We start from the raw sequence: 13,237 nt of genomic DNA, 5'->3' as shown, positions 1-13,237 counted from the left end.
CTTTGAAGTGCCTCTAAAGTTGTCCCAATTGTAAAAAAATATAAACATTTGTGAGTAGGCATTAGTTATTTTAAACCTTGACAATAACCTCACCTCAATGAATGTTATTTTTTGTTTTATGTCTAAGGGAGTATCAAGTCTTGTTCACTTAGTTCAGTGGGTATTGCAAAACATCATCCATACATATTGATAACATCTTCCGTAACATATAAACATCTTACACATTAAACCATATTACTATGACTTAACTGACCCTGTCACCATTTAGAGTATGCCCCTTGAGTTGCCTTTTTGGGTATGAAATGGGCTGTAGAAATACATTTGCCTTGCCTGGTGTGCCAGTTTGCTAATTGTTCTGTTTTTTTTTAGGATTAATCTGTCTAGACAGAGTCGATTTCAAATTTCCACCAAAAAAACATTTTTGGTTGGATTGATACATTGTCATATACTATTTAGATATTAAATTACTGTATCACCATTGAATAAGCCCACACCAAGTGCCTATTCTATTAAAAAACAAACAGGCACTTTTCAAATTGTCCATTTAATACAACCTTTCACATGAAAGGGGGTTAATAAAACCTTTTGCATGGGTCAAGCCTCTTATTGATGGTTTTTTACAATAGAAAAAACCGAGAAGTAAGAAACTGCAAGCAAGTAATGTTGAAAAGATTACTGCCTTGTTTACAATATGTCTTTGTAAATTCAATTCAGAATTATCAGCTAACGTTGCCATTTTAATATGGTTTCCTTAATATTTTAGCTCATTCTTTATCTTGCAGCCTTCAGTAATGGTTTTCAAAACCAGTGGTGTATATGCATTGGCTTGATCTTCCAACTCTTTTTCTGAGTTATTTCCGGATTAATAATTGAGTCGGATTAAGGCATTTTTGCAAACGCAGCCCATCCTGATTTTTTACCCGATGTGCGATGTCACCAAATGGTAAATCGGGTCCTAAATGTCAGACTGACTCCTGTCATACTGTGGGAATGGCTGAGCTGTGACGTGCACACTTGGTCAGTTGAATGACAGCCAATTTAAATAATTATTTTAAAATGGAAGTCAGGTGTTGAGTATACATGCAGGGCATGTTGCAGTCATGGTATTTTCGTTTGACACATTTGTTTACATATTTCGTGTGCCTTACTGAACATCCACCCTAAGTTCCACCCTTTGTTCAAATACAAACTAACTGTTATAAAGTCTATCCCCCAAAATGACATGTATGTTTAAATGTTAAACGTTCCAAGACAACATCAAGTGATGTTAGAAAATATAGGGCAACATTAAGGGAAGGCATTGTAGGTTTTCCTATGTTTCGGTCTGTGAGTATATGTATGTGTATATATGTACATACATATATCTTTTATATAACAATGTGTAACAAATGTGTAATTGCAGTTGCATATATACATATATAACACAAACGTAACAATTTATATATATATACTATCCTCACAAGTATGAATTTGAGAGTGCAGCTATTCCTGAAACATAGGAAATGATATAATATTTAACTGTTTATGTAACCAATTACACATATGTTGTAATTGTACATGCGACAAAAGCATATTTAGGCCTATATGCAATATCAATATTATAAAAGAAGTACCCTTACACAGGCATCGTTTATTATCAATGAATGACCGCCATTAGTAATTCATTTTTTGTTATATTATGATATCTAATACATTTGGCATGTTGCACTCTATAAAGTAGTAAGCACTATCACTGCATCCAATGTTTACCCTTACTCTTAAGGAACACGCACACGCATACACATACACACACACACACACAGACACACAGACACACACACACACACACACACACACACACACACACACACACACACACACACACACACACACACTGTACATATGTGTACATTAATGGGCACAATGTTTAAGCAGTAGGTGAACAGGTATGAGTTGCAGTGTTTTATCTCTATTACATATGATACACATTTTAAAACCTATACTATTTTGGTGCACTTTATATTTGAAAACCAATGAATTCTCAACATCTTCAACAGCTCTTTGGGAACTATATAGACAGAGGTTGCAAGTCCATGGTGTCTGACTTTGTAAATAAAAGAAAAGCAGATGTAGCCTTTACCACTTATTAGGCTATACAGCTATATTTTAGATTGATAAATTATTTAACAGTGTTAACTAATGGATACTGTATGAATTGGTATGAGTGAAATTGGTGAGAAATAAATTACTAATTATTAATAATGGTGGTACTCACCTATGATTGATTCACTGTTGACACCAGTGTGCATCTCATTTGCAAATAGGATTTACTGAGAACAATTTTTACAATGACGTATAATGTGAAGCCTATAATCTGCAATTATGAGCTTCATCCATCGCATTAATATCAATATGTAATAGTGTTATGCATAAATTATCTAGAACTGTATCTTTTGTTTGACTCACTTTACTACTAAATGATATATACAATGCAATATGATTGAAAAGGAAAGGTTACTATTTCCTGTCCATAAGTTGTTGTACAGAGGCTTTCATTGCAACAATATGAAACACCCTAAATGCACAAGAGACCGTATAAGAGGATGTCCTGGCTAAGTAGAGGAGAAACTGGCTCAGAGTCCCTGTTTTGTGTAGTTCCCACTCGTGACGAAGGGGTCTAGAGGTGGTGGTGGGTGGGTGGGTGGTGGTTGAGATTACAATGCAGGCAGGGGTAAATAATGTTCTTAACAACCCCCCCCGTCCCCATTTCAACGGGCTGCAGAGAAAGGCTGGGGAGGGACCTCGGGAGGGGGTTAGATGTGAGCCAGCGTTGAAACAGCAGTGTGTCTTTCAGATGTCACGTTCTGTTGCTGTAAAGCCATGTGGAATGATATAACATTGACGTCACAACCCAGTGACGTGCAACCGGGCGACTGCAAAAAGGGAAGGGGGAAAAAAAGCCAAGTTTTACTAATCGCCCAATAGAACATAAAAGAGCCCAGCCACCAGCTGGGATAGGAAAGGAGAGACGCAGAGGGTGTACAGCAGAGAGAATGTGCTTTGGTGAAACGCAACGCAACATTGTTTGTGGCTTGAGTCAAAATCTAGAACTAAATGAATGCAAATATGTTATTTTATTTGAACTATTCTTATGTATATATATACTGTATATATATATATATTTGAATGATATAAATCAGTATATTAATATACATATTTATTATGATAAATGTTGTCATTTTAATAATACATTTTCAACTTTATTCAAGGTGTATCATTTCGATTTTTACTCTAATTGCTGGGGACTAACATGGGCATAACATGTGAACTCTCGCCTCTCGGGATATTGTATTGTAGCCATAGTGTTTGTATTTTTCTGTGTTCCAGCCACCAATGATTTACTGCCGTGTAAATTCTCAGTCACTTACCTCCTTATTTAGCTGTGAGAAAATTGGCCCTATAGTCTCTGGTGAAATTTTGTGTAAATTATGTACATGCAGACCTGAGGAATATTATATGAGGAATAGGAATATTGTTAAGACAATATACTTATACGATTGCTAAAGTTTCCATTATCGGGAAATGGAAAGGCTGAATATTGCCTCAGCAGAGGCAATATTCGGTTAAAAAGTAACTTATTCACAAACTTATACCCCACCAAGCTTTCCTAGATGTTTGAAATTTGGCCCAGCTGTAGTGTAAAAAAAAAACAATGAAGTTGTAGCTGTAACAAATCTGGTTCATGTGAACCTTGATGAATGCACCAACGCAATATTCTTATAAATGTTCTCACTCTGCCCTCACAGTAATCCATACATATGTATACCCATTTATCATGAGCTCCACGTAGAAACAAACAAGAAGATGCCCAGACTGTTTTGCTGCAGTACATAGTTGAGCGGATTTAAGCCTGTTTTCTCCTCCGTCTTTGTTTAAGGTGTTGAGTTAGTGGAGTGGCTGTTAATTTTCCCTTGTCAGTAGCCAGACATGAAGAGTTGAAGGGGTTAAGCTGTATGAGGTGCCGTGTGTTCGGCTGACTGCAGATTGAAACAGGATGCAGTGACTGCATTGTCAGCCCTGATGGTGTGAGTGCAAACAGATGAGGAAATGCTGGAGCGGGTACTCCAAAACTCGGGTTACCTTGGAAACGGTCTGCGTCATGATCACTAGCAATTAGCTAGGAGCTCTTTAGTTTTTATGATAGCTTTAGCAGAGCTTGGTAGAGCGAAATTCACTTGAAAAATCTTGATTTGAAAATAAACTGCATAGTTTTATTTTGTTAATTTGTATTCCTTCAAATCGCTCATTAAACAAAATCCCTTCTGACTCCTAAATGGTGAGTAACAAAAGGCTAAGGTTAGGCAAATGATGACAAACTCTTTCCAGCCCAAAGTCCACTGGTTGGGTAACAAAATAATTAGTTGAAAATTAGTTTTGAATTTTTGGGGATTACGACATCATTTTTAAAACGATAGAAACATGGAGCCCTATATCTTTGAAGTCAACGTGGAGGTTGTTGAACCTTGTGTTTACTGTTGTTCAGCCCAGCAACAGGCTAATGTCGAAGGGAGGGACAGATAGTGCATAGCTTTGTCCAGATGATGGCTTGTGAGGTTATCAGTCTGCCACGACGGAGGCGATAAGAGCGAGTACTCATATTACTTGGATGCCATGGGGTGATACGGTTTTGTTCAACTAGGTTAAAATAATATCTTGTACTACGTGCAAGATGTTCTAGCAGTTTTCATTTTTTTGTTAAAAAATATATATATAAACTTGCTTCATTTATCTGTGTAGAGGAAAATAATAGTGCATGACCACTGTTGTCAAACTTTTATATCCTTCCTTTTATTTCCTTTCTTCACTCCCTCCCTCCTTCTCTTTCCATTTTCCCATTCTTTGAATTTCTGTCTGTCTTCCTCCGTGTGTCTGTCTTTTGAAAATGGTGTCAGCACTGCTGCTTTTACACCAAAAGGCTGTTGCTAAGTGACGGTTGACGTCAGCCGCAGCTACAGAGGAGGGCTTGTGTGTGTTTAGCAGCTGAGGGCAGATCCCACTGAAAATGGCCAAACTATGAAGCAGTATTAGTCACTTCATTGAGGAACATATACTTCTACCTATAATAACAGACTTTGAAAAACTGTGATCTTTAGATTCCCTATACATTGTGTTCATAATGGAACTATACAAACTATAAGTATTGTCATGGTACGGATTGTATTTTGGACTGGCTAATCCCCACCTCCTTTTCTTCTAGTTTCTCTACTTTTTTACTCCTTATTTCTCAAAGTCAACCCCCTCCTACCCTTAAATCAGCTCACTATGCACCCATGTGCAATAACACACAACACACACAGACACACACACTATCTCTCTCGCCTTCTCTCTCTTTCCCTCACAGGTACACAGGTTGACATACCAGAATAGCGTCCACAAGAAAAGTGTGATCTATTTGTATATATATATTTTTTTGTGGATATCTTCCTTACCCGGCCGTATTTCTTAGTTTAATTGATTCTTGGAGATCCTTTTCTCTCTCTCTTTCTCGCCCCCTCCACATCCTGTCTCCTTCTAAGCCTTCATTTATCTCTCCCTTATTTTCAGCAAGAGAAAAATGTATCTGTTATATAGCAGATCAACCATGCAGAACTACAGCTCGCTGCTTTATTTCATGGCATCACAAGAAAGCCCATTTCCCCTTTCTCTTATACAGTATGATTCCATTTCTCTTAACAATAGTATACATACAGTTTCATCCGATTGATCTAAACAATACTCAATGTACAGTATCATTCCAGTAATATAAACCATACTGCAGGATCATCCTATTGCTCTAAACGATACTAAACAGTACCATCCTACTTGGCAGGATTTCTGGGTGAATATAACACCCACTAACCATAAGCTCTGTCAGAAGTTAAATGAAGATAAGGATAGCAATACGGTTCCAATACGTCACACATTGAAGTTTGTGGTTTTTCGTTTTTCTGTGTGTGTGTGTGTGTGTGTGTGTGTGTGTGTGTGTGTGTGTGTGTGTGTGTGTGTGTGTGTGTGTGTGTGTGTGTGTGTGTGTGTGTGTGTGTGTGTGTGTGTGTGTGTGTGTGTGTGTGTCTCTCTGTCTCTGTCTCTGTCTGGGTTTAAGCTTTTACACATTACTGTGTGCGCGTGTGTCTCTGTGTGTGAGACATTTGTGCTGCATATTTCTGTGAGGTCCCTGTTAAAGTTAATGTCATGTCTGGGCACAATGAGGACTTTTAAGGTGACTGAGACACAGTGGGCGTGTGTGGTGTACAGCTGCTAATCTCACCGACCCGTCTGCAGCTCTCGCACGTGTGCTGCGCTGATAGAGCTGCATGTGGGCTGCTCTGGTCTACTGTTTGGGTTGGGGCCTGGCCGAGAGGTGCTGAGTGTTATTAAGGCCCAATCCCATTTCTACCCCTTACCCCTAGAAATTGGATTGGGCCTAAGGCTGTCCGCGGTGGTGTCTATGTCTATGAACGACCCTTCAGATCCCTACCTGCTGTCAGGGTGAATGCTTGGACACAGCGCACGTCACCACAGTTAAAAGAGCTGGGATTGGATGGTGTTTATTCGATTGCTTTATGTATTCTGTGCACGCTTTATGTCTTTTTATGGACAAACCGAACCACACTATATCACTTTCGTTGTACGTGCCAATATACTTAAAATAATAAACCAATTCAGATTCTGAGATTATGTCTACATTTTGCTAAATATTGTTTTATTGCTGGATTGTAAATGCCTGCTGAATGGGGACTCAAATTTGGCCTCATCTGGGTGTGTGTGTGTGTGTGTGTGTTATAGCCTCTCTCCCTCTCCCTCTGTCTAAATCCTATTCTGGGTCAACCAAGGACTAGCTGTAGCACGTAGACCTCCAGCCCCCTGACACAGCTACAGGCTGCCATCATTGACATGGAATTTAGAAAATCCCCATATTTCGGATATTTCCAGAACCACGTCCATCAACACATGAGAGGACGAAAATTTAAGGGAGAGTGTTGGAATGTCACTTTGCGTGCCCCGGCTCCACCGCCATAGGCCCACCCATCTGGAGGGTGCATCAGCACTATGTCTGAACATACTTAGGCTTAAGATAAAACGTCTACTTCAACAAATCACGGTTAACCTTCCTGACCTAAAGCGGAAAAAAAGATAATAATCCAAAACAAAGTGAATAAAGTTGCTTGCACAGGGTTGCTTGTACCAACCGCAAACTTTTCTTGCGCCATTGATTCTGCATCAATACATTTTGCTGAAATATCGAGTTTGTTTAGTTTTTTTAAGTCGACTTTGTATGGGTTCTGCCGAGCCTTCGCTTTTGGTGTAAACGCGTACAGTGAAGCAGAATATTAAATGGAGCCATATTTTGCCAACATTAAAAAAAGGATATGTTTTTTTTGTGTGACTGCCAAATCATATAAACAAAAGTATTTCCATGCCACAAAAAGGACTAATTTGGACATTTGAGGTAGGATTGGGCGGGATGCAGCTCGGACCTTTGTTCTACTTCCTCCTGTTCAGTGTACCAGCCCCTGGGCCTCAGCCTGACAGTCCGCATGCTCCCGTATTTACCGACCAGGGCATTTGTGTTGGGTGACGTTGGCACCTCTTTATGCGTTTATACTTCACCGTGTTAATGTTGATCAGATGTCTGTCCTGACACCCTTCCAGCCCTTTCCCCCAAAGAGGTCGTTGTTCGCTGACATTCCTCAGATAGGATTTTGAGATACCCTGCTCTTTGGTGAACCACCATTCCTGGGTGCCGACTGAATTGTGTTGAAAAACAGTGCACTTGTGTAACACACACGTGTGTGTGATCGATGAGAAAATGTAAAAGATTCTTCAGCAATATGCTGCAATCAAAAATCAATCCACTACAAAGCGTGTCTTAAGCGTGTCAAGCTTAAAAAGCATGTCACGCTTAAAAGGCGTGTGGCGTAAGCACTAAGTCCCTCTCTCGTTCTTTGGTTTTGAGTTCTGAAGCTGTGGTGTAGTCTAGCTATTACCCATCGTTAGTGATGAGTCTTTCTTCCTATTATTCCACTCTCTCTCGCTTGTTGTCCGTGGTTCACAGTGATCCTCCCAGGTGGAGTGTCCAGACCGTGTTCCTCATGGAGACACTTGCACCTCATTATGTGTCTGCAGCTGAGCACCTGGGACCTCGACTCCCGTGCTCTGTTGTTCCCAAAACACATCATCACTGCACTACAACGCTCGTGGACCCTCTTCTGTAACCTATCATATTGTTGCAAGGTTACGCAATGGCAGACTTTTCCATCAGGCTTCATAAAGGATCTCCACTTAAAGTTACTTTGGCATTGTCAGGTGTAAGGTGAGGTCTAGTGCTATTCAACACAACAGTGTGTGCGTGTGATGTGCAATATTTGTTGTCTTGCTATTACCTAGCTGGACATATGCAGGCAGTGCACTGCTTTATTTTTTATTTTTTTTAAACTGCTTCTCTGAGACTATACCTTTTGAATATGTTTGATTAGATTATTTTTTTTAAGGGGGAAGACTTCTAATAAAAAGCGAGAAAGGTTCATGGCATTAAACAGACATTTCTTCACACAGCTTATTGACGTTAAACTTCTGCATAGCGGAAAACCGCACGTCATTATTTATGTTCTACTATTATTCCACAGCCTTTCTCCAAAGTTGTTGATCTAACCTTCAAATGCAGGAGCCTAAAACTACGGTGGTGGTCACCACCGTAGTTTACACGGCTACTGTTGGCTTTCACACATTGGAAACATGAAACCAAACGGGGAATAAAGAAATTAAATTAAGAAAAATACCAGTGTGGAAATATGAGGCATGTGAAGCTGTGTGCAGTAATGCCGAGCCTTACCGCACCCCACCGAGGCCACTACTCCATGAGGTGATAGGGGGACAAGATCCAGCATGCTTCCACTAATTCACCCAACATATTGGCTAAATCCCTCAAAGGAACACACTAACCATTATTATTTTAGTCATATGGTCTACCTCTTATAACTTTATGCACCCCAGATGGATTATTTTCCAAAGTGTAACTATGGCTTAGTGTATTTGAAGTAAACAAATCCCTTACATGTATTTGTGATGGAGTATAACTTTAGAGGGGAAATGTGGAAGCTGTGGTACTAAGCTATCCCTATTTGGTGATGATTTAGTGGTTAGAGATGTAGGGGAGGTAGTGATGTAGTGGTGTTAGAGATGTAGGGGTGGTAGTGGCGATAGTGATGCAGCAGTGTAAGATATGTAGGGGAGGTAGCTGTGGTAGTGATGTAGCGGTGGTAGAGATGTAGTGGTGGTAGTGATCGAGTGGTGTTAGAGATGTAGGGGTGGTAGTGGTAATAGTGATCTAGTGGTGTTAGAGATGTAGCGGTGGTAAAGATGTAGAGGTAGTGGTGGTAGTGATGCAGCAGTGTTAGAGATGTAGAGGTAGTGGTGGTAGTGATGCAGCAGTGTTAGAGATGTAGAGGTAGTGGTGGTAGTGATGCAGCAGTGTTAGAGATGTAGAGGTAGTGGTGGTAGTGATGCAGCAGTGTAAGAGATGTAGAGGTAGTGGTGGTAGTGATGCAGCAGTGTTAGAGATGTAGAGGTAGTGATAGTGATGCAGCAGTGTAAGAGATGTAGGGGTGGTAGAGATAGTGATGCAGCAGTGTAAGAGATGTAGGGGTGGTAGTGATAGTGATGCAGCAGTGTTAGAGATGTAGAGGTAGTGATAGTGATGCAGCAGTGTAAGAGATGTAGGGGTGGTAGTGATAGTGATGCAGCAGTGTAAGAGATGTAGGGGTGGTAGAGATAGTGATGCAGCAGTGTAAGAGATGTAGGGGTGGTGGTGATAGTGATTCAGCAGTGTAAGAGATGTAGGGGTGGTGGTGATAGTGATGCAGCGGTGTAAGAGATGTAGGGGTGGTGGTGATAGTGATTCAGCAGTGTAAGAGATGTAGGGGTGGTGGTGATAGTGATGCAGCGGTGTAACAGATGTAGGGATGGAGTTGGTAGTGAGGTTGCGGTGTGACTGAATTGTACTGTTAGTGATGAAGTGGTAGTAGTGAAGTAGCGGTGGTAGTGAGGTAGCAGTGGTAGTCAGGTTGCATTGTTAGTGATGTAACGGTAGTATTTAGTAAGGATGTAGCCGTGGTAGTGATGTAGTTGTGGTAATAAGTTTGCGGCGTGGGAGATGTAGCTGTGGTAGTGAGGTAGCGTGACTGCCCTTTTGACTGCCCTTTTGACCCCGCCCACAGCTTGGCTCAGAGAGACAAAGTGCGTATTCACATGCTTGCTTGTATTGGCCAGGCCGTGAGGAGTCAGGCGTTAGCCAGTGTTTATGAGAGTAGCCTGCTCTGATCCCATGATAATGCCAGATGTTCCCTTACAAGGCTTCAAACCTCCCTCATCTAACATGTCCATATCAGGTATAGGCTTCCTGTTGTACGAAGGGCCCCGGGGCTCCTGCTCTCGCCTGCTCTTTGGCCCTGCTCAATGTTGCCTTCTTGATTAGAACATTGGGAACCTTAAAGTAGGATCAGCAAGCATTTGTGGTGTAAAACACATAGAATTGTGCCAGCGTATTGTCTGTATTTTTTAAGCGTTTGGCAATTGTAGAATGGGGATTGTTTGTGTTGTTGCCCCTTCCTCAGTATCTTCACTCCTTACGTGTGTTCTTTAAGGCAAATTGTTTGAGACAATGATGGAGACTCTATTAGTTTATGTGGGGCCAGGGTATATTTAGCTTCGCTCTGGTTATCTCTTGAGAGGATAAACACTTGCCCATTGATTGACAGGCCATTTACAACATTTATTGTCCCAACTCCACAGAACCTAGCCCTCTTTCCTTTAAATAACTAAGACTTCTTTAACCCACAGTTAGAGGATTCATTCTCTTGATTGATGATAGAGATGGTTTATTTTTTTTACCGTACTACATTTTTCAAAATTTGTAACCAAGCTATTTACATTTCACATAGACCAAATAAGTATGTTTCTAAATCCGGTAGATTGGAAAATTACGGCAAAAACAAATTCAGTAAAAGCTATCGTGGTCAACTGCAATAACTTACAGGATGTTGTAAAGGGAGTCAAAGTTTAAAAGGGTTTGTCTTGGGGAAAAATCCCATGCCAGTGTTTCTGGTCTTCCTGAACAAGATAATGGACTATTTTCCTCACACAGCCCTTTTGTTTCATGGCCCATGTCTTAACTGCTATGTTGATGGAAACATGAAAAAGCACAGACAGATATAACCTGCAAGTAACACACACGCACGCACGCACAATATGTTCTTGAATGCAGGATTTAAAAACTTCTATGCTGGATGGTAAATTTGTGCTGGGTTGTCCATTATGAAAGTAGTAAGAGACAGCGAAAGTAGTAGGAAGCTGACCTGCTTAGCTATTGAACCCTTGTAAACCTGGGCTTCATGCATTTCTATCATCATATTACGTCTGACGGGCTGTGCGTCACAGAATTAATGGTCCTTTTCATAATTGCGTACGTGAAAATTGGATAATCCTAAATCCTTTTATGAACATGTAGATTGGCAGAGCAAAGCGAGTTAAAAGAAGGGAAAAAGGACTATTTATGGTATTTACACTTGGGCTTGCTGCCATTTTTAGTAAAGGTCACAACTGCCTACATGCTTGCCAGCTTTTCTTTTTGTGATGGTGATGCATTGCAAAGGTGTGGGTCAACGGAGGATATTAAACAGAGATTAAGAGTAACCTGCATGTAACACAGCAAACAGCCTGGCTATTTATAGGGGCATTCCTGAACTGTAACATAAGAGATTCCAAGTAAGCTCTGTAGTCCTCTCATACAGATACACACATTTCTATGTTAATAATTTCATTTTACAGATATTTGAACCTTCAGTGTTTTCTTTATTTAAAAAAGATCAAATGTTTGTATTTTCCAATTGTCCAAACTCATCGATTGAGGCACACATTTTAATTTACGATATCCACTATGCAGGTTAGGCGTAAGCTCTTGGTGTTGTGTTGCAGAGGGTAAGCAAAGTTATCTGGACAGCCACGTTTTTTTTGTTACTTTAAATCTGATTAGATTGCTTTGGCTTTCAATCCAGAGCAGCTGTCTGTCGCTATGATGTAGGCCTACGGTTCCACAGGATTCCATCAAATGCCTGTGTTTGTTTTTGATTTTGTGGATCGACATACAAGAGGGGGTATAGAGGGATAATACAGATTTGATACTTACAGTTGGACTTGCAAACAGAATAGTGTTTTGAAGGGTCATTTCTATAGCTATTGGCAACGATCTAAAGTCTTTGTGAGCGAACACAGCCACATAGTTATAGGTCATGTTGGTCGGAAACATACTATTGTGGCAAAAAGTTCATCATTGACGTACTAAGGTTGACCTTAGGCGGCTTGTGGAATTCTTGTTGTTCCTGCAAACACGTGTTTGTCATTATGGAAGCTCTGCTAGGCCTGGCAAGTAGCCAGCAGCAGAAACCTTAACCATGAGAGTGGACGCTGACAGCCCGTGTTGGAGACCTTGTTTACTATACGGAATCACCACATTCCTGTTTTCATGATACACCTCGTCAGTCAGCACAAGTCCCATTAGCCCTGTAGCTGTCACAGTTCATTTAGGAGAATTATATTTCATTCTTTCTTACTTTATCTTTTTGAGTGTGATAAAAGGCAAACAAGCGTACGCTTTTCAGAATCCTGTCCAAATGTGCACAATATTTAGCAGCTCATCAACATTGCGTAATTTGTTTCCCAGTGTCCTCATTATCTGGTTTTTGTTACCGTTTAACAGATCCTCTGTCAAACTCCACAATATGTTGAGTATTAAAGTATAGCAGCTTGTATGAAGTAAGTAATAAACACAGTTCAATGTACCATGACTAGGACAAATAAAATAGTCAAAACAGAATTATCAAAATTGAAAGGATGTTGAAACATCCCAGAAAACGTGTCTTCCAAAGCAGTGCATGATTCACTGTGATTACCAAAGTGAACATAGTAAAAACTTCATTTGAGTAAAGAGTTGATAGAGTGCATATGTCCAGCTGCATAACCGCAAGCCCCCTTCATTATTCAATTAAAAAGTGATGAAAAAAAGGATTATATATTTAAAACATTCTATCTTTTATTTTATTGGACATTTTGCTTTAGTGAAAGAAAACCAATTCATTTTTTTCAAATTTTAAACTTTTGGCATCATTTTTTATTATTATCTTTTTTGATCCAACATTTTTAGAAAGGGCAGATATTATCATGG

At 40.1% G+C, this 13,237-nt stretch overlaps 1 protein-coding gene across 1 annotated transcript in view; it reads left to right on the top strand.

Annotated features, from left to right (window-relative positions):
* The window catches only part of pde3b (phosphodiesterase 3B), a 37,394-nt gene that overhangs the window by 1,979 nt on the left and 22,178 nt on the right, over positions 1-13,237 (top strand). The window lies entirely within an intron of this gene.

Source organism: Gadus chalcogrammus, chromosome 14 (assembly GCF_026213295.1).
Source record: "Gadus chalcogrammus isolate NIFS_2021 chromosome 14, NIFS_Gcha_1.0, whole genome shotgun sequence".
Taxonomy (NCBI): Eukaryota; Metazoa; Chordata; class Actinopteri; order Gadiformes; family Gadidae; genus Gadus; species Gadus chalcogrammus.
The sequence above is the reverse complement of the archived record's forward strand: the minus strand, read 5'-3'. Positions and strand labels throughout refer to the sequence as shown.